This window comes from Vulpes vulpes, chromosome 15, assembly GCF_048418805.1.
Source record: "Vulpes vulpes isolate BD-2025 chromosome 15, VulVul3, whole genome shotgun sequence".
Classification (NCBI taxonomy): Eukaryota; Metazoa; Chordata; class Mammalia; order Carnivora; family Canidae; genus Vulpes; species Vulpes vulpes.
Window position 1 is genome coordinate 75,650,549 of NC_132794.1, and position 21,549 is coordinate 75,672,097.

Sequence of the window (21,549 nt, forward strand, 5' to 3'; positions counted from 1 at the left end):
AAGTCGAGGCTCAGAGAGGGCATGCTGCTTCTCTGACGTTGCACAGCAGGGCTGGGGGCGGAGACGCAAAGGCCGCGTGGCTCCCAGAACAGTGAAGGGGGAGAAACGGACTGGAATTGTTGCTCTGCTTGGATGTCAGGCCCTCTGGGGAAAGGCTGTTTGTCTCTGGCCCCCCTGGGGGCCACCTGGAGGCCCTGGGAAGACTCCTCAGGAGGTGTGCGGAGCCGGAGCAGGCAACAGCCGTGAGCTCATCTCCCCTGAGGCCCCAGGAAGTCTGGGGCGAAGGCAGAAGAGAAAAGGTCGGGAAAGGAGGGGATGGGAAGATGGCACGGGCCTTTGGGCCAGGCCGTGAAGCCAAGCTCAGGTTGGGGAAGAAAGACACTCGCTGAACACCTACTGTGTGCTGGGTCGTTCCCGTGCATTCTTCTCCTCCTCCTCCTTCCTCCTCCTCCTTCCTCCTCCTCCTCCTTCCTCCTCCTCCTCCTCTTCTTCTTCCTCTTCTTCCTCTTCTCCTTCTCCTCTCCTCCTCCTCCTCCTCCTCCTTCTTCTTCTTCCAGATTTTGTTTATTTGTTTGACAGAGCAAGAGAAAGGGAGAGAGAATCTCAAGCTGACACGTGTCGCAGAGCCTGACCTCGTGTCGCAGAGCCTGACACGAGGCTGCGTGATCATGACCTGAGCCCAAACCAAGAGTCAGGTGCTTAACTGAGCCACTCAGGAACCCAACTTTTTTTTTTCCCCCAAGATTTATTTATTTACTTGAGAGGGAGAGAGAGGAAGAAGAGGAGAAAGAGGAGGAGGAGAAGAGGGGAGAGTCTTAAGCAGAGTCTTCACTGAGCAGGGAGCCGACATGGATCTCACGACCCTGAGATCACGATGTGAGGTGAAACCCAGAGTAGACCCCTCATCGGACTGTGCCACCCAGGTGTTTCTGTGTGCATCATTCTTAACAAATTCTTCACCAGCCTCTTTGGTGGCCCATTGTACAGAGGAGGACACCGAGGCTGGAAGAGGCACTGGGTGTGCCTGGTATGGGGTCTTTGCAGGGCACCTGGGTGGGTGGGTGCCCAGATCTGGCCCTCCCCGGACTCCCATCACGGCCGCACAGAAGCCCGGGCTCCGACTTCCAGCTCCGGTCAGCAGGGGGAGGCTGTGCTGCATCTGGCGGCGGCCCTGGGTGCAGGGGCTGGGGGCGGGTCTAGGAGGAGAGCTTCCAAAGCTCCTGATCTGGGAGCCCTTGGCCTAGGGTGGCGAAGTGGCAGCCCTGCCGAGGCCCAGAGAAAGTCAAAGCTCCTCAATCAAGGCTCTGCCGGCTTCTCCTGCGCCGTGTCACCACCCGTCCTCGTCCTCCACTATGGTGTCTTTACAAGTGCTCTTCTCCTGGCCTGGGCTGCCCTTTCGGTAGCTTTCTCCCCGGCCAACTCCTCGCCGTCCTTCAATAACTGCCTTCAATGTCGCCTCCTCCAGAAGCTTTCCTGGACTTCCTCCATCCCTAAAAGCTCCATTATACCGCCTGTTCTTTCATTTTTTTAAATATTTATTTTTATTTATTCATTCATGAGAGATACAGAGAGAGAGAGACCCAGGCAGAGGGAGAAGCAGGCTCCCTACAGGGAGCCTGAGGCAGGACTTGATCCCGGGACCCAGGATCACCCCCTGGGCAAAAGGCTGACCTGCAACTGCTGAGCCCCCCAAGCGTCCCCTATTGTTTCATTTTTTGTTTTAAGGGGGGGCATGTGTGGAAACCACCTGTGTTCTCAGTACCTGGTGCATAATAGGATGCGGCACAGGATAGGTACTTAGTAAGCAAATGGACAAAACTTATCCCTCTGTGGAGGAAGGAGGGTGAGCGACCGTGTGGGGTGGAAGTAGGTGTGGGGGACACAGAAGATGAAAGGCTCATGCTGCAGGCCTGCCCAGGGAGCCCTAGGGGTGACCTAAAACTTCACTTCCCGGGGGGGGGGGGGGGGGGGGGGGGGAAAGGAGGCTCCAAGGAGGTCTTGGCTGTGAAGGAGCTCCGGGCATCTGTGGGGTCCCTCTGCGCCCTCGTACCTCTCAACTTTGCCTTGGTTCCCAGGGAGGAGAGAAAGATCAGAGAAGGAGGGGGGCGGCCCAGGCCTGGTGAGGGGGTGACGGTGCAGGGGGGCCCAGGAGTGTAGCCTCAGAGTGGGCGGGACTCGGGGTGCCTGCGTGCCCCCGCGGCCTGGGGACTCCCTCTGGGTGGATCCGACCCGGTGTCGGCCTCGGTCTCGGAGACAAGTGAGCCGACGTCCTTCCAGGGGAGGGTACCCGGAGGCCCGGAGGGAGGCAGGGTTTGTCCAAGGTCACAGCGCGGGAGGGGTCGCCGTCCTCCACCCCGCCCTCCGCGCGGCAGGTGTCCTCAGCAGGGCCCGCCCCGCCCTCCCGGGGTCCCACCTGCGGCCGGGCGGGGCGGGTGCTCCCGGGCCGCTGTCCCTTTAAGCCCGGGCGCGATGCTCAGCCGCCGCCAGGCCGGAGCCCGGAGCCCCAGCGGCCCGCGGAGCTCCCGGACCCGGGCCCGGACCCGGGCTGGGCGGCGGGCGGCGGGCGGCGGGCGGCGGGCGGCGCCCCGGGTCCTGCGGGGATGCGAGGGGCGGCGGGGGCGGCGACGGGCAGACGGACGGACGGCGGGGAGGCGGAGGACGCGGCGCGGAGCAGGTGCGCGGAGGGCCGGAGGCTGGGGAGAGGCGGGCCGGGGCGCGCGGGCGCGGGGGGCGCGGGGGGCGCGGGGGGCGGGTGCGGGTGCCCGGGGGCGGGGGCGGGGGCGGCGCGCTCCGGGCTGGGCGGCGCGGGAGGCGGCGCGGGGCGCGGGGGCGCGCGGGGGCGCGCAGGGGCGCCGGAGCCGGGCGCGGGGAGCCGGGAGCCGGGCCCTCCCGCCCCACGCACACGCGGCGCGCGCACGGACACGCGCGCACGCCCTCCCGCCTCGCCGCCGCCGCGGAGCCGAGCCCTGCGGAGCGGACCCCGAGCCGGAGCGGGAGCGGGAGCCGGAGCCGGAGCCGGGGCATGCGGGCCCGGAGCGGAGCGGCGCGCCCGGTGCGCGCCCCGGACGGTGAGAGCGGCCGGGCCGGGCGGCGGCGGGCGGGGGCCGCGGGGGCGCAGGCCGGGGCGCGGGGGGTGCCCGGCGGCGGCGCCGCGTGCGCGGCCTCTGATTGGGCGGGAGCCGCGGGCCGCGGTGGGGGTGGGGCGCGGGGGGCGCGCGGGCGGGGGCGCGCGGGGACGGAGGGGCGCCCGCTCCCCGGGTGCGTGACCGCGCTCCCGCCCGCCGCGCCGCCCCGCCGGCCCCGCCGGCCCCGCGACTCGGAGCCGCTCGGGGCGGGGGGAGGGGAGGGGAGGGAGTGGAGGGAGGGCGGCCCAGGGCCGGGCTCCGGCCGCGCGCCCGGGGGGACAGCGCCCGCAGCGAGGGCCCGGGGCGCCCCCCTCCGCCGCGGCCGCGCTCCGCCGGCTCCCGGGCTCCGGTGACTCCGGCGGGGTCGGGCGGGGCCGCAAGGTCGTCTGTGCAGCGGGGCTGAGGGCGCGGGGCTTGGGGCGGGGAGCGCGGAGACGTGCCCGCCTGGCCGTGTGCGCCCGCGCCTGCTGCTGCGGGGACCGGCGGCCGGACGGGTGGGACCGCGCGGGGGGGGTCGCTGGACCTGGCCCGTCTCGGCCCCTGGGGAGGCGTCCCCGTCCCCGTCCCCGTCCCCGTCCCCGTTCCCATCCCCGGCCCCGGCCCCGGCCCCGTCCCCGTTCCCATCCCCGGCCCCGGCCCCGTCCCCGTCCCCGTCCCCGTTCCCATCCCCATCCCCGGCCCCGGCCTCGTCCCGGTCCCCGTTCCCATCCCCGGCCCCGGCCCCGGCCCCGTTCCCATCCCCGTCCTCGTCCTCGCCCCCATCCCCGTCCTCGTCCTCGTCCCCGTCACCGTCCCCATCCCCATATCCGTTCCCGGCCCCAGCCCCGTCCCCCATCCCCGTCCCCATCCCTGGCCCTGGCCCCATCCCCGACCCCGTCCCATGCCCGCTTTGCTTGCAGACGTGCCCCCGCGCGCTCTCCAGGGTAGCGCGGCTGTGCCCCCACCGTGCCCCCGCCCCTTCCACGTTGGAGCCCCCCCCCCACGCTCCTGCCCCTCCCGGCCGGTGCTGGCCGCAGCAAGGGACTTCCTAGGCCCCCTCCCCACATGGCAGCCCTACCCCTGCGCAAGACCGGCCCTGCACGGTGTCCCGGAGAGGGTGGACCGGAGGCCCCCACCCCGGAGGCCAGGACTGCCCCTCTACAAACGCTCCTTGCTTCCAGGGCAGGTTCTTCCTCCCTTGGGAAGTCTTCCCTGATTGCCCCTTGAATCCATCCTTCCAGCTTGGGTTTCTGGGCCAGAGCAGCCGGGTTCCCCAGCCGCCCTTGCTCTGTGCTCCCCCCCCCCCCCCCCCCCCCGCCCCGGGGCTCAGCGTGGGAGCCGGTGGGGGTCAGAAGCCGAGTCCTCAGCCTGCGTGTCAGCGGGTCGGGTGTGATGCTGGACTAGGACCTACCCGGCTTTCGGGGGGGATGGTAAGATTTTGTTTGACCAGCTTTCAGGCTTAAGCCTTGCCCTTGCTTGCTCATCCCCCTGGAATCCATCAGCCCCTTGCAAGAATGCAAGGCCCGTGGGCACATTTCCGCTCCATTTCACAGAGGAGGGTTTTGGGCCGAGATGGAGTGAGGAGGACTCTAGGGTCAGGGTAGCCCCTGGTGCCAGGAAGGCACCCTTTAGCCCTGGGTCTTGGTGCGGTGGACAGGGTCTGCGAGGGCACGCAGGCAGCAGGGCTCCGGCTGCCTGCCGCTGGGAGTCTCCTGGGGCAGCTGTCCTGCCGCCTGTGACCAGCGCCCTCCCGGGTGGGCAGGAACATGGGCACAGCCACTCTTGGCCTCGTTCTCCCTGCCTTGACTTCCGGCGCCTCTTGATCCCGGCTTCCTTAACCTTTGCTTCCTGGATTTGGGGCCGGGGTCTTCCTGGGCTCTGCTTGCTGGTTTGCAAACCTGGCTTCTGTGGAGCTCAGCACTGGGATGTCGGTATCGTTCTGGGGGTCGGAGGGGTACCCCCACCCCCACCCCCACCCCGGCACCCTAGGCTAGGCCCTGGCATTGCCTTCCTGCGTGGGCCCTGGAATCCTTCCTGACCTTTAGAGATCTCCGTCCTAGAGCCCCAGGCGGGCCAGGGAGCTCACTCTCAGGGAAATGGGGTCCCCCACAGAGGTGTAAATGTGCACTGGGGGGAATGGAGTCTGGTGGCTCTTGGGACCACTTCCTTCCCAGCTGGCCCACCTTAGGTCCAGGAAGCTAGAGTAGCTCTCAGCCCCACTCAGGCTTCTGTGACACCCCGCCCCCCCCCCGACCTGATGGCAGCCGGGACTCATTCCCAGGGCCACGTTGGCGGGGAGAGCTGTTGCCCAGGAGTGACCAGAGCTCCTTCTGGGGTCGGGGTGCCATTGGACCCTTCAGCCTCTTTGCTGGTTTCATGCTCAGAGAGCCTCGCCCTGCCTCTCCCAGTCCCCTTCTGCCCTGCTTTCGCTCAGTGGCCTTTCTTTCCCATTGTTTCTTTTGTTTCTCTCTCTCCCTCTCCATCCCCATATGGCTCCCTGAGCTCTGGACTTTTGCCTTCCTGTGTGTCCACTGATGCTCCGGCTGACACCCAGGTGGCTGGAGCATGGCCAGGTGCCCACTTGGTCCCACTCCTGCCATTCAGGCTCGCCTGAGGCCCCACCCTGGTTCTTCTGGCCCCCTTCCCACCAAAGGATTCCTGCAGGCTAAGCCCACCATTTGGGGGTTGCAGGCCAGGGGGACGGAGAGAGCAGGGTACTCCTTTGGCCCGTGGTCTGTGCTATCAGGGGTGTGAATCCCAGCCAGGTGCTTCCAGCCCCTAGTCGCTGCCTGTTCCAGGAAGAGCCGCTCCCCCTCAAACCTCCTGTCCAGTGTGGCCCCTCCTTTTGCTGTCCAGCCAGTCCCTGTCCCTGCCATTGGGATGTTTTACATTAGAAAGATATTATATTCTAATAAATTCAGTGATAAGTCGTTGGGTGGGCTGAGCCTTGGGGTGATTTGTGGGGGAGAATCCCCTGACCACTCAAGCCTCCTTTTGGGGGAACTGGGAGCCGCTCTGGCCACCCAGAGTCTCCTCCACAGGCTTCTGGGGTGCAGACGTCTGCTCTTGAGAACCATGTCCCGGGCTTATTCCTTGAACCGTTCTAGGACTGAACCATTGCCTAGAATCCTGCAGTGGGGGCTCACTCCACGTTTAGGGGCATTTCCTGGTTTGAGGCCCAGACTGAGCACTGGGGATTCTGATGACAAGTCTGGGTCCTTCCCTGGTTGGGCTCTGAAAGGGGACTCAGGTATCCCCACCCCCACCCCCACCCCTGGGTATGAGACCGAGTGGGCTGGGCAGCCGCAGAGGTACACGGGAGGGGTTGGCGGCTGGTTATCGCAGGTGGATTGGGAGGCTGGTGCATTTTGACCTGTTCGGATGTTTCTGGCACTTGGTAGAAGCTCAGTAAATACGTTGACTACACGAATGAATGGAGAACATGAACCAGCGAGGGCTTTCCAGGCAGATGGCACAGTCCTAGCATGGCGCCGTGGCGGGAAGCACCAGGCCTGGGTGGAACGTGTTTGCAATGCAGTAGTTCGTGCAGGGGCGCAGCACGCATGGAGCAGGTTGGCATGAGACAGGAGGATCCTGACTGCCCAACTGAGGAGTGAGAGCTGATTCCATATTGGGGGTTGCAGGGTTGAAGTGCTGGAGGTTGGTGATTTAAACCGCTCCCTCTGGTGGCTGTGGGAGGGGTTGGCCCGAGAGAGCCAGAGGCAGGGAGGCGGTCCTGAGGCCACCTGCTGTGGGAATCTGGCTGGTTGTGAGGGCAGCAGCGGGGACAGGCCCCAGTGCATCTTCTGAGGATGGCCGAGGGGCGGGGCCTGGCTTCCTACCCCAAGAAGATGGAGAGATTTGGCCATCCTTCCAGGGTTGGGCAAGGCCTCGAGTATGTCACAGGGCATAGGGAGGTGTCAGGTGTCCAGGACTCAGCCCCTAGTACTGGCCCTCCCACTGTGTGCGCTTGACCAGGTCTCTGAGGTACCCTGGACCTCTGTTTCTATGTCTGTAAAATGAGTAAGTGTGTCTCCCCGGAGACCTGAGGTGAGTTTGGATGGAAGTCTGTGACCTTTGAAGTGGGCTACCAAGAGACAGGGTCGAGGGCTGGTCACACTGCTGTCTGACAGAGGAAGAGTTTGAGGCCCAGGGAGTGGGGGGGCGACTTGAATGAGGTGGCAGATCAGGTTGGGGACAGGGCGTTCCGGCTTGGGGTTTTCCCGGCTGGGCCTGTGGCCTGCCGGGCAGGGGTGGGTGGCGTGGCCACGGCCTCGAGGCCTCTGCAGAAGACGTCCTCAGGCAGTTGGTTCGGCAGTCCAGCTGTCAGGGAGCATATGGGGCCATATGGCCACATAGGGGAGGCGCCAGCCGCTGAAGGAGGGTTAGCGGCTGCCATCCTGGCCTTCTGGATCTATGTGGGCACTGCCAGCCATCAGGGTCAGGGTAGGGGAGGCCAGAATGGAACCTCAGTGTCCACGTTGGGTCTTGGCAGATGGCCCAGTCCTAGCACCCATCTGCCAGGGCAGTCAGACAGGCGGCTTCGTGCCCAGGGCTGATCCAATTAGTCCAGGCCAGCTGTGCCAGCCACCCTGCATGCCCCACCTAGCTCTGACGGCCCTGCGGCCCTCAGGTCGTGGGGTGCTACAGTGCATCTGATGTGGAGATGGGTCCCTGGAATCAGCCTGGTGTGGTTAAAGGGCCTGGGCATGGACCTGGGTTTGAATCCTGGCTTAGCTGCTTCCACACTGGGTGAGCTCAGGCAAGGCCCTTCACTTTCCTGAGCCTCGGTTTCCTCATCTGTACCCTGGGAGAAGGATACCCACCTCGTAGGCGCGGCGTTGGCGTACCTGGAAGGAACACGTGTAGCAGCTCTAGCCTGATGTGTCCAAGAATCTCAGCAAGCGTTGGTTCGTGTGTGTTCTCTGCTGGGAGAGGGAAGTGAGTCCTGAAGTAGAGAGAAACCTTATTATTATTTTCCAGAACAAAATGCGCTTTGTGGTTTTCCGTATCTGTGCTCCTTCCCTCGTTCAGAGGCGTTCTCTCGCGGCGGGGCTGCATGGTAGGCGAGAGCCCGGCCCTGCCGCAGATGAGGACACCGGCAAGGAACTCTCTAGAGCCGGCCCGTGAGTTGCCCGGTTTCTGGACTCATGGTCCAGGACGCTTGCTCACGGGTATTCCTCCCAAACCTGGGGGGAGAGGCTGGGGACGAGGAGGTCTGTCTTCGAAGCCTGTGTGGACCGAGCCTGGCAGTTCTAAAGATCCCCACCCGGCTCTGCCTTGGTCGCAGATCCTGGGACAGCCCTCAGGGTGACAAGCAGCTGGTCGCAACCGGGGTGGCATGGGTGCCACCCCGTGGGGCAGCATCCCTCCGTCGCCCTCCAGGCCGGAGTAGAGAGGAGTGGAGAGGCCCGGACCGCGCTCGGGCCGCAGGGCTCAGCCTTCTGGGGATGGAGGGAGGGCGCAGGCTCTCCCCCTGGCCAGCGCTGCGACCTCGGCCCGTCTGCATCTGGCCCTCTTGGGGCCCTAGCTTCCCTCTCTGTAAACTGGGGATGGTTATCTCCGGGCCCGCCTCCCAAGGCTGTTTCTGAGGCTCAACCATAAATACAGATTTTTCTACAAACATGCTGCCCCACGCGGATGCGGGAGTCGCCGTCCTGCAGCTGATGGTCCTGTGATGGTCCAGTGATTCACTCGTGGGCGCTGCTTCTGGGCCTGGCTGTGCGGGCTGCAGCCATCGCTTCTGCGGGGATAGAGAGGAGCAAGCCAGCCCTCGCCATCCCCCAGGGCCGTGCAGCCGCAGGGAGCGCGCACTCCCAGGCTCACGCCGACCCATGCTGGCAGGCGGCACCTTCTGGGGCTCCCGGCCCTCTGCCCAGCCACCTCCCTCCGGCTCCTCTGTGCGCTCGGCCGGATGCCACCTGCCGTCCCTCTCACGGGCGCTGTGGCTTTCCTTTCCCCCAGGACTGGCTGTGGCTTTCCCTCCCGGGGGGCCTTCCTGCAGGTCCCACCCGCCTCGGGACTCAGCCCATGTGCCGTGTATAAATCCCCGGCTCGAGGTAGTTGCTTTTTCCTCCGAGCTGTGCACCTGCTGTATGCAAGGCCTAGCATTCGGGAGGCCCGTGACCCACGGTGGTTTATGGCCCTTCATGGCCCGGGAATGCCTTGGTGGCAGGGGCGGAGCGTATCCATCCTGGGTCCCTGGCGAGTCCGGGCAGCTGGGGCCAGATGGGCTCAGAGGAATGAGGTGCGTCCTTCAGGTGCCGCTGGGTCCTGCCTCCCGGGCCCGGGGATCTACTGGGAAGGCACCTGAGTGATGGGTGGGTTTTCGGCTGAGGTGCTCCCCACAGACACAGCCCTTCCTCCCCCTGGAGGCTCCACCTGGCTGGGGCAGCGGCGCCCTGTCACTGGCCACATGTAAGTCTCCCCAGTGAATTGCGTGGCGTTCGGCAATTGGTGATCGATTATTTGGGGCCCTGATAACTCTTCTACCCTTGGTCGGTAGAGGTGGGCCCACGGCGTTGGTGTGGGTCGGCGGGGCCTGGCTGGGAGATTGTGACCACGGTCGTTCACTCCTGTCCCGGAAGCTCCATGGAGAAGAGCCAGAGAAAAGGGGGTGCAGGCTACCCTCTGTCTGAGCCGCCAGGGTGGGGGTGGAGGGCTGGAGAGGAGGGGTGACTGGGGTACAGTCTTGCTCACTCCTGCCTCCCTCCGTCCCCGCCTTCTCGGGTCAGCCTCCAGGCTCATCTGGCCCTGAAGCTCCGTGATCCCATCCGTTAGGCAGGGATCTCAGCCTGTTTGTAGGGCAACCCTGTGCCTTTGAGTGGGATGGCCAGGCCGTTGCTGACTTGTCCTCCCTGGTGCTTAATGGGTGGGGGCCTTCTGAGGCTGGGAGAGGGCGGTGACCACCTGAGGACCGAGCTAGCATCACAGTCCCCAGCCTGCTCTGCAGAAGGGACAGGGAGATGGCAGGTGGGGGGCGGGGGGGTGGGTGGGAGAGGACGGTTGCCTCGCCCAAGTGCTGTGTCTGGCTCCTGGATGTGCTGAGGCCTCTCCGTGTGCAGTTAGGACTCTGTGGAATTCTTGCAAAAGCGATTTCTAGGGAAACCACATAAAGGAGCTGGCGGGGGGGATGTTTAACCTACTTGAGAGACCTATCTGCCTTTCAGGCTCCCCAGGAGCAAGGGGCATTGTTTGTGGGGCTCTTCGCTCACATCACCGAGGCTTTCTTTTTTTATTTTTTATTTTTTTGACTTTTTCTTAGGAACGTTTCCAAACATACAGAGAGATAGAATAGAATAGGGAGCCTTATATACCCTCACCTAGATCTAACAATTGTTGACATTTTGCCACATTTTGCCCTATCCTTTTCTTCCCCCCAAAGTATTTTAAAGTAAATTATAGACATCATGCCATTTCACCCCTAAACATTTCAGCATCTGTCTTTTAAAAAATAAGAGCATTTCTGTTTAACCTCAATTGGTCATATGGTTTCTTTTCATTTTCTTCTTGAGAGATGAGGATGCTGAACCCTGAGAGGCTGTGGCCTGTCCAAGGTCACAGAACGGCAGAGTGGGGGGCCAGGGTGGGGGGTGTAGGGAAGAGAGGCGGGACCTAGAGGAGTCAGCCCAGGTGTCTGCCCAGGACTGCAGAGTAGGGAGGGGAGGGGGATGGCCCTGGTGGTCCTCAGCTGGGCAGGTGCCTGGAGCAGGATCCCCCCCTTTTTGGGGGGCGTTCCTCTGGCTCAGGCTGGGGTTCTTCCTGGAAACAGGAAGTGACTGTCTTTTAGGTTAATCTGCTGTCTTCCTTTTGTTTGCTGCGGGGATTAATCAGGAACTGCAGCGTCAGGAAAATCTAAAACAACTTCTTGTTTATTGTTTAATTTAGGAGAATGTTATGAGGCTCTGGCCATGCAAGCAAGGGGAGCTCCCGCCGGCGCGAGAAGCAGGGCTGCCCCCCCACTAGCCGCCCTGGAGGGGCACTGGGGAAGGCAAGGGGGTGGCCCGGTAGGAGGGTTTAGGGTCCCAGTCTGGACTCTCAGGGGGTGTCTGAGGGAACGGGGCGTGTGTGATGTGCTCAGGGCTGAGCCTGAGATCTGGGCTGGGCTACAGCCTCTGTATCCTCAGAACAGATGGGAAGTGAGGCAGCAGAGGGCTGAGCTCCTGGCGTGTGTGCAGAAAAGGGGGAGCCCCTGGCTGCCTCTAGCCATACAGAGGAGCTGCCTTTGCTCTCCTGCTCTCCTGCTGGGCCCACTCTTCCCTGGGGACACCTGCACGGGTGTGTGTGGGGGTGTCTCCTGCCAGCGTAGGGCAGGTGCAGGGCTGGGTTTCCTTGTCTCCTTGGGGTCGGGGGTTCCTGCCCCCAGCAACCCACAGTGCTTGGGACTCCTTATTCTGCTGTTGGTGACTTAGTATCTCTTGATTTTGCAAGGATCACAGAGGGTCTCAGGTTTGGAATCGGAGGAAGTTAGAACCGGAAGGCAGCCCCAGAGGCGATCCCATTCTTGCTACGGGTTACAGGAAGGGAAGCCGAGGCACAAGGCGTGGTTACCCTTGTCTCAGGGCTCACAGTGAAAAGCATCGTAGGGTCTTGGCAATAGGCAGGTGTCTGGCTTCTCGATCCCAGGATCACCTGCTTCTGGGCTCATGGTTCAGGCAGACCAGCGCTCCCGCTGCACAAAGGGGGGGAGGCGGGTCCAGCTGGGGAAGGGCTGTCAGCCAGCCCAGGGGGTCCAGGGTCCCCTCTCAGGGCCTGCCTCCCGTGTGTGCGCCGCCCCCACACCTGAGCACACGCACACACGTTCACACGCATCTAGTCACTTACCAGAGGGGAGGATGGGTGTGCGGGTCAGGAAGAAGGCCTTAAGGGGGTGTCCTGAGGCCCAGCCATCCAGGCCTGGGACTGGCCTGCGCTTCTCCCATCTTTGCCCCACAACGGGGAGAGCCCTGATCAGTGCCAGGCTTACTGTTGGGCTTATTTCTTGAGGACGGGAGGTGGGGCAGGAGGGGCCCCTGGGAAAGCAAGAGACTGAGACATCAAAACACTTTCTGACCCCTGGCCTGTGGTCCTGTGGCGCTACCAGAGGTATGTCAAGTGTGCACATTCTCTCAGTTGGGGAAGGAGAGGAAAGCAGCCCAGCCTTGGAGGAGCGGCTGGATGGGGGCTGCTGACCTGGGTTGTGTCATCACCCCTCCTGGTACAATGGAGCAGGTCAGGGGCCCCTTCCGCCCCAAGAGTGAGGCCGGGAGGACAGGGTCTGGGCTGGCAGTTAGCCTGTGGCTGGACCTTCAGCCCCCGTGTGTGTGGGGAAGGTGGGCTGGGAAGGTCAGAGCAAGGAGGGGGCAGGTGCTCGCCACCCTCTCCCCAGCCCTTTCCTCTGCTCTTCCAATGCTGTAGGGGTGGGGTGAGCACGGTGCCTGGAGTCCGGGGGGCGGGCAGGTGGGACAGAGCCACCCTACGTCCCCACACTGACTCTGCTGCAGCTGGGGCAGGGCGCACAACAGTGTTACCCTTATTAGTGCCCGCAGCTGCCCTGCAAGGTGGACATCCTGGAGTCTGCTTTACAGATGAGGAAACCGAGGCTGTACCTGGACTGGTAGGTGCTGAGGTTCTGTTGGAGGCTTCTTGGGAGGAATCCTTGTCAGGCAAGCCAAGTGAGAGGCTCCCTGGTGCTGCGCTGAGGATTGGGCTTCTGGGGGTGTGCGAAGCCCTTCAGAGCCTCCCACACCCTTTGCTCCTAGCTGGCGTGTGCCTTCTGTGCGTTCATCAGGTGACTGCAGGGTGGTAGGGGGTCCCGTGTGCACATAAGTGGGCCATCCCGAGGCCTGGGGAGATGTGTTGAGGACTGAGCATAGAAGGACAGGGGTAGGTTCGTTGCACACCCCCCGTTGGTCACAGTGTGGGGTGCCTCCCATGCGTTCCCTCACTTAATCCTAAGAACAGCCCCGGGAGGGATGTGCGATTACTATTCCCATTTCCCAGGTAAGGGAGCCGAGGCTCAGAGAGCTTGCAGGACTTGCAGGGGTCACGCAGCTCGTGAGGGGAGGAGCTGGGCTTTGAACCTAGGAATGAACCAAGGTCTGTGCTGCTGCTACAAAGAGGGCAGTTGGATTTTAGGAAGGAGGCTCTGTGTTTGGAGAGAGGAGGCCAAGGGTCAGGAGGAAGGTCCAGGTGAGGAAGGGGTGGCTCAGAGGCCAGGCGTGGTGGGGATCCTAGAGCTGTATGTCCTCGGCTCTGGGTCTGTATCTTCCTCAGGGGAGTGGTGTGCTCTCCTTCCGGCTCCTGATCTGGGCCTGGAGGCCAACAGAGCAAGGCTCCTCAGACGCAGGGCAGCCGGCGGCATCTGGGGCTGAGGGTGGAGGGGAGGCCCGGCTGGGCAGGCCCCCAGGGCTGGCCTGGAGCGCTGGACGTTCTCCGGCCATGTCTGAGGCTGGGGGGGCGGCTGTCTAGTGGCTGGGCTGGTTACTGGCCGTGGGCCGTGGGCGGTGGGCAGGGCGAGAGAGCAGAGGGCATCTGGAGGCTTCTCCCCTCCGTCAGGAGAGGCCGAGGGCCGCGGGGGGTTCATCTTTCCCTGTCTCTGTTCTTTGCTCTCCCTTTCTCCAGTCTCCCAGAGCTTGGAGTGAGGGTGGGGAGCTGGGGGTCCCTGCCCCTCCCAGGCCCCTCCCTTGGAGGCTGTAAATATTTTATCTCACCATCTCTGCTGTGGAAATTGCTGCTTTTAACACCTTTTTTCCCTTTCGCTTGATACAAACGAATGCTGGAAAAATTCTGTGCTGGGCGCTCACTCTCTCGCGTCTGCTTGTGCCCAGAGTCCCCTCCAAAAACTCTAATTGCTTTTAAGCTGTGATAGTTGGCAAAAGCAATTTTCTTTACATTATGGAGAAAGGGGGAAAATCCACCACATTTTCTTCTTCCTTTTTTTTTTTTTTTTTCCTAACCTTTCATTTTGAGTTCCTCCTCGCGGCTGCTAAGATTCTGGGAGAGAAACGGAAGAGAGGAGAGATGTGGGCTGGGAAGCAGAAGCATCCTTGGAGAGGGCCCTTTGCCTTTCTGATCCTCGGTTTCCCCATTTAGAAGGTGCTCGTGTGTCATTCTTCCAAGAGACGTTCTGCGGCACCTCCCCTGGCAGCAGCTCCAGGGCCTGTGCGTCCCCGGCACCCAGCACAGAGCCTGACCCGCCGGCCGCGCTCCGTTTAGCTCAGTTGGCTGATCGGTAGCAACGCTGTGAGCCGGGCACCTTGCCAGGCCCTGGGGCGCGGGGCGGCCTCGAGAGTCAGAGAGTGGACAGGACCCGCCAGGCCAGCACATTTGCCGCGTTACTGAGTCCTAGGAGTCCTAGGGCAGGTGGCTTCTGGGGTACTAGGGGCACGGGGCGGGGGGGAGTGCAGAAAGCTGCCAGGGGGGTCCTGGGCTGCATCCTGAGCGGGGTGGGGGTGGGGGGGTGGGACAGGTGGACGGGGCCAGGGAGGAGGCAATTCCAGACAGGAAAACCTGTGCAAAGACAGGGTGGGGGTGGGGGTGGGGGTAGGGGTGGGTGGTCAGCACTGGAGCCCAGAGGGTGGAGTCAGGCCGGGGAGGAGGGGAGGCAGGGAGGCTGCCCCGTGGGCCCAAGTTGCCTGGAAGGGCTTTCCGTGGAGGTGGGGACTTTGGATGAGGTCCCGAGGGTGAGGAGGGGAGCCGGCAGTAGGGATGGGGGAGGACGGGGTGCTGACTGAGAGGCTGGTCCTGGTGCCCGGGGGGTGATTAGGATGGCAGCGTGGTTTTGAGGCAGACAGGGGAGAGGACCCCAGCCCCGGTGCTCGGCTCCTCTGCTCCTGCTGTGGCGAGAGGCCCCCACCCTTCCTGGACCCGGGTGAGGGCCCCCAGGATAGGCATCCGGTTCCTCACCTTCTGCTGCAGTGGTCACCCAGGTTTGACTGCCCTCACCCCCTCAAGGCCCTTCACAAGGTAAGAGCCTGCCGGCCTCTGACCCTGCAGGTGACGGGAGGGACCACCTGGGCCACACAGCAGGTGGGAATCGGATGGCTTTGCCCCCTCTCTGCAGGCAGGTGAGGTAGGGGCATTTGACACTGGGTCGCAGGCCGCCTGGTGCCCTCCCCACCCCTGCCCTGCGCTCCTTCCCTGTTTGCAGAGCATGTGGGGCTTTTCAAAAGCATTAATGATAGAAAATGAATTGGAATCGGAGAGGAATCATCCCGGGCCTCTCGGAGGGCCGCCTCTGCCCGTCTCTCAGCATATTGAAGCCAGCAGCCAGCGGAATATGAATGAGGCCGCTCTTATCTGTGGGGAGCCCTCCCCTCCTCCCAGGCCAGCAGGCACTCACCAGCAGCAAAACTGTTTGCAGCCAGGCCAGGGCGGATTCCTCTGGGATGGAGTCACCACCCAGCCAAGGGGCAGGGGGAGCCGTGCCCAGTCCCCTCCCCGCTCAAGCCCTCGATTGGACACACAGCACCGGGGCCAACCTGGGTGGGCTCGGGCACCCATGGCCGCACTGGGGTAGGGGAGGGACGGCTGAAGCTGCCAGTGGTTCCTCCAGGTCTGGATTCCTCATCTGGGTATTCAAGGCCCTTTGCCCTGTCTCCTCCAGGAAGCCCTCTTGGATCGCTGCCCAGCTCACATTGGGTCTTCCATTTGGGGCTTCTGTGGCTCCTGGAAGAGGGTGCAAACCTAGTGCCTGGAGGGGACAGGCAGGTAATGAGTGAGGCAGGCTGGGCAAGATCCAGCAGCGAAGGCGAGAGGCCTGCAGTGGGAAGGCACAGCCTGGGAGCCCCCCAGGGAGCTTTCATGCTCGGCTCTGGGTAGCCGGAGCTCCAAGGCCAGAGCTGTCATCCACAAACCAGCGGGGAGCTCCCAAAGGGCTGGTGTCCCTGACACCAATGTAGGCTGGACACCTGTGCGGGCTTCCTATCCAGCATTGGAGGCCCCGGGACCCAGGGAATAACATGGGGCAACCTTCCCGCTTGGAGCTGGGGAAACTGAGGCCCAGATACGGGTGGTGAGGAGGAGCTCCTGTTCTGTTCTGCACAGACTGTACATCCATGCAGGCATAACCCTCACAACAGGGGCAGGATGGCAGGTTTTTGTACCTCGTCTTATTTATTTTTTAAAGATTTTATTAATTAATTCATGAGAGACACACAGAGAGAGACAGAGACACAGGTGGAGGGAGAAGCAGGCTCCGTGCGGGGACCCCAGTGCAGGACTCGATCCCGGGACCCCGGGGTCACGCCCTGAGCCGAAGGCAGGTGCCCACCTGCTGAGCCACCCGGGTGCACCTGTACCTCGTTTTAGAGAGGAGGAAACAGGCTCGGGGGACACTTTACGCCTGTGTTTGAATCGGTTGGGGCCCCAGTGCCAGCTGCCTCTTTCTGGCAGGATCATGGGGGTGCTGAGGTGTGCACTGAGTTCCCGGAGGGGGCCGGGGTGCATTTATGCCCAGAGTGAGCCCCGCTGGAGGCAGGAAGCCTGGGATCCTGGCCCACATGTGCCACCAACTCCCTCGAGCTTGGGTGACCTTGGACTGGCTGCCAGCCCTGCTCAGTATTTCCGGCTGGTCTCTGGGCTCCTTTGGCTCCAGGCCAGGCCCATGATGAAGCCCTGTCCTTTTTGGGGTCACTGTCACGTGGGAGATGGTAACTGGGACATCCCAGAAGGGCCCCAGTTAGTCGTATGGGGCAATCAGGGAAGCCTGTTCCCCACCCAAGGAGGAGAGAGGACAGGCCACCACCAGGGGGGAGGGCTGCAGGACTGTACACTCAGCTCTGTGGTCTGGAGCCTCCCCCCACCCCAGCATGACCTTGGCACTTCCGAAAACACTCGCAGAGTGAACCGGCAAGGATACCCTGTGTAGCCTGGGCTGTAAGATGGGGGAAGCCAGGCCTGGTGAGTCCAGGGAGCCTCGGGGTTGCCATTTGCTCCCTGGGGCCTCGCTGGTCCAGCCCGTGCTTACACCCTCACCCTTCCGTGAGGAGGTCACCCCCTCCCAGGGCAGCCGTGCCCTCTCTGCCCCAAGGAGGTTTTTCCCTCCCCGCCGCCACTTGCATGCATTCACATCTAGTTTTGTGTAGTTTCAAGGCTCACAGACTCCCAAGTCCCCTCTCCCTGGGGACCCCAGTTAGAAACTTCCGCTTTAATCATTCCCCATGTGACTTGGATAATGTCATCCTTCATGCTGACCTAGGACAGGAAGCTAGGCAGTCCCCAGGCCATGCTTGCCCACTCGTTCTCTCCACACACGTTAGCCCGACACCTTGTCTGTGCCAGGCCTAGGCTGGGCTCCGGCTGCAGAAGAGAGCAAGACCCGCCCCGGGGGCCCTGGGAAGTCATGTCCGTCAGCACTGACAGCTTGGCAGGGGGTGGTCAGGGCAGGACAGAGGTGCCCCCACCCCAGCCTGTTGGGCGAGGCCGCTTGGAGGACCCCGGGGAATGGTCAGGGAGGGGAGGCAGCCCTGCAAAGGAAGCAACAAGCGCAAAGGCTTGGAGGCCTGTGTCTGCTGGGGAAGGGGAGCCCGGGAGGCACTGGGTCAGGCGTGAGGCTGAGGGCCGGCTGCGGATGGGTCTCTGCCTTTTGCACCTGCTTCCGGCCTGTGTGCAGCTCTGCCGACTGCTCGTGTGCCCTAATACACACGCACACACACACACACACACACAATCCCACTGACTCTAAATGCAGACATGACTGCATGCACGCCCCCCACAGCTCATCTCCACAGACCTTGGCCTGGCTGCCAGTGAGCACTGCACACCCGCACACAGCAGGCCCCTCTGCCTGTAGCCGCGGGCTCACCCATCCTTTTTCTTTGTACAGCGAACCCTGTCAGAGCCTGGGGCTGAGCCTCAAAGACTCCGTCCCTGGAGTTTTGTGCAAAGACCCTTAGGTGTCACCCTACCCCCCGGGCTTCCCCTGAGCCTCGGCCTAGGCTCCCAGGGCACCCAGGGAAACCTCCCGTGCCAGCCCCGGAGGGCCGCAGCCCTGCTGAGAAGCCAGGGGCCCTGGCATTCGCCCCAGACAGTCTGGATTGCCTGTGTGACCTTGGCTAACCTTCTGCTTTGTCAGCCTTGGATTGGGGGGCGGGGGTATGGGTTCCTCGTTTCCAGCCTACGTTCCCAGCCTGGTCCAAGAGCCCTGGCGTCCAGGAGGGTACCTTGGGGCTCCGGAGGCAGAGGTGGAGCTCGATGGGCCCCTTCCCTTTCAGCCGCAGCAGCAGGACTGCTTAGATCTGCATTTTATATTAAGGGTCAGGCAGGATTTGAAGGAAAAACCCATTAACTCTTTATTGATTTTGTTTTCCTGATTACAAAAGAAAATCCAACAACACCATTTCTGGATAAGAGCCCGTGAAAGCTCCTCCTCCTCCTCCTGGGAGGTGTTCCCTGTAACATCTGGGTGTTGTCTTCCAGCCTTTTGGGGCATATACCAACAAATTGCTTTTATAAAAATGGGCTCGTTCTGAAATAGCATCGTACAGCTTGATTTTTTTTTCGTATTGTTATATATAGATATGCCTCTCTCTGTCGACGGGCGGCGGAGTATTCCCGAGCATAGATGTGCTGTATTTTATTTTATTTTTTATTTTTTATTTTTTTAGATGTGCTGTATTTTAGATGAACATTCCCTTACTGGTGAGCACTGAGGTCACTTCCAATTTCTTTTTTCCTCTTACCAGTGATACTGTTGTAAGCATCCTTGACTATATGTGACTGTCTCTGCTATAGTTTCTGTAGGAGAAGCTCCTAGAAGTGGGATAACTAGTTTGTAGAGCGTGTGGGTTTAAAGCGTTATCCTATAGTGCCAAATTACCCTCCCAAAGGTTGAGCCAATTCCCCCCTCCCTCTAATGGTCTATGAGCGCTCATTTCCCTGCATCCTTGCCAGCACTGGTTGTTATCAATCATTTTAATTTTTCCCAATCTAATGGGCAAAAAATGGTATCGCGTTGCTTTCATCTGCGTTTCCCTGATTGCTAGTGAGATAGAACATCTTTTCATACCTTTATTGGCCAATTGAGTTCTTCCTCTGTGAATTTCTAATTCACTGCCAATTTTCTCTTCTTTTGTCTTTTTTTTTTTCTTATTGATTTGTAGCGGCTCTTTGTATATTAGTGATGTTTCCTTCCAGTGTCTCGCTTGCCTTTTAACTTGCGCATAGTGTCTTTTGCTCTACAGATGTTTTAGGTGTTTATGGACTCGGATTTATCAAATTTTCACTTTATGGCTTCTGGATTTAAGGTCTGGCATAGAAAGGCTTCCTCCACTGCATAAGATTTCATTTCGAATAAGGATTTTTATTGCTGAAAAATCTTTGCAGAGCTCTGCTTTGTGAGCTTCCCCTGGCAGCTGCAGTACTGGTTCTGGGGAGGAAGGGATGGCCCGTCCGTCCTTCCTTTTCTATCACTGCCTTTCCCTCGGTCTGTCTGGCTTTGGGGTCGTGGTCATGCGGTGTCTCTCATGTGCTCTCCTCCTCCTTTCTGCTTTTCTATCCCCAGGTGGTTTCCGCATTGCACAGCAGGGGGGCAGCCCTGGTGTCCTCAGTGGGTTGAGAAGCTGCAGGGAATGTGACCAGCCCCCCTAGCCTCACCCTGAGTCTTGGGGGCTGGTGAGGCAGGCCCTGGCCCAGTTCTCCCTTTCAGGGCCGCTCACGTCCTGCCGCTCTTGGTCCTCACTGGTGCCTTCTCGGCGCTGAGCAACCTGGGGCCACCCCTCACGATCTTGGCTTCCCTCTGGGTAAAATAGGTCCTGGGAGTCTGCACCAGCTCCTGAGAGACGTGGCCCATGTGGGATACAGCCGAGCTCTGGAATGTGTCCCCTCGTGCCCTCTTGCTACCAGCCCACCTCCAAGGAACCCAGACACCACAGGAGAGAATCTTTGTGTCATGGACACGGATGGGGACTTCATTCACGAGGGCGATGACCAATGGCCCGGGCTCACTTGCTTTCGGCCCTCTGCAGGGCCCCAGCCCAGTGCAAGGTCTGGCTCGAGGGAGGCTCCCAGGAAAGCAGGAACAAGGGGGGAAGCTGCCTAGCCTGGGGGAGGGGGGTGCAGGCCGGGGCCATTCTGGGAGCTCCTTCTGTGTGGCAGGGCGCTGTCCTCCACCCCTAGGGACTGGGGGTGCTCATGGGGAGCAGCCTACTTATGTCTGGCGCTCGGGGCCCCGGGTGGGTTTGGTGTTGCCTCCGTGTGGGCTGTCCAGCGGGGCTGGGCTGAGGGAGCCGCTGGGAGACAAGCCAGGGAGATGCTTTGAAGCCTGGTTCTCCCAGCACCTTCTTTCTGCCCATGATGCCCTGACTCCTCTCTGAGCTCCTGGTGGTAGGTGGGAGCGGTGTCCTTTACGTCTCTTTATCCCAATCACCAAGCACAGAATAGGCCCTTACCAAGACTAGAATGAATGAATGAATGAATGAATGAACAGATGGATGGAAAGCTGGGGATGTTGGGTAGAGGATTCAGGTCTGGGGAAGAAGAGATGTGGGTTCTGGGCTTGACCTTTTGGCTGACTTGCTGGGTGACCCTGGCCCTCAGTCTCCCCATCTGTCCAGTGGGGGTGGGTCCCTCAAGCTCTGCGGCTCTGTGACCATGCTGACCGGAGCAGGCGCAGGCCTGTACCCCTGTGCCTCCCCCTCCCCCCCCCAGTGCTGTTGTCTTTGATGGCAGTGTTTGCTCAGCACCTGCCGGGTGCTGCCCCTTTGGTGGCACCCAGGAGTGGCGGTTTCCGTGGAGGTCTCACGTCCCCAGGGCACAGAGCAGCTCTGTTGAACACCCAGACCTCGGTTCCTGCAGGCCCCCGGGCTTTGCTGAACACGCAAGGAGCTGGGAGGGCAGGGGGAGCCCCGCGCCTCTGTGGTGGTCTCCTCCCCCCCTTGGCCCGGGGGCCTTGCAGCTGGGATTTCTGTCGTTTGAGGAACTCGGCAGGCAAGCAGGCCCCGGGTCTGGGGGAGCGCTTGGCTCCCACTGCGTCTCCCTGCCCCAAATCATTGTCATGCTCTGCCTGTGGTCCCATTTCCATAGCAACTCCTTGTGATGCCACGGAGGAGAGTGGGAGCTTCGGGGAGGTTTGGGGAGAAGGGAGCGGGAAGCCCATTCATTATCTTGGAACACGGCAGCCAGGGGCTTCGGGCGGCGCCGTGGGATGGCTTGCCATGCCAAGCTCAGGTGGAACCGGGCTCAGGGCTGGCAGCCAGGTGGTCTGGAGGCCCGCCAGGAGCAGGGCTGTCCAGATTGGCCTGGGCCTGGCTGGCTTGTGCCAGTCCACCTGGTGCCAGCTTGGGCGGCCGCCGAGGGCACCCCTGCCTGGCTGGGCCTGGCCTGGAGGACCCCGGCCCAAGAGAGCCCAAGCTCCACTTACCCACCGTCCTAGGCTGGCACCGCTGTGTCCTGTCTTGTCCTTTAGGAACAGCGGCCTTTGGAGGGCACTGCTGGGGCTTGCGGGCAGCAGGGGCAGCGTTCAGGG

At 61.8% G+C, this 21,549-nt stretch overlaps 1 protein-coding gene across 15 annotated transcripts in view; it reads left to right on the forward strand.

Moving 5' to 3' along the window:
- Window positions 1-2,416: 2,416 nt before the first annotated feature.
- Window positions 2,417-21,549, forward strand: part of LINGO1 (leucine rich repeat and Ig domain containing 1) — a 175,379-nt gene continuing 156,246 nt past the window's right edge. For 3 of the 15 annotated variants that reach the window (XM_072739116.1, XM_072739126.1, XM_072739128.1), the window contains exon 1: window positions 2,884-3,068. The gene's annotated coding sequence lies outside the window, so the exon portion shown is untranslated. Of the gene's footprint in view, window positions 2,675-2,883; window positions 3,069-3,221; window positions 3,259-4,282; window positions 4,535-21,549 lie in introns of those variants that run through there. The other 12 variants (XM_072739115.1, XM_072739129.1, XM_072739119.1 and 9 more) reach the window with 10 other exon arrangements.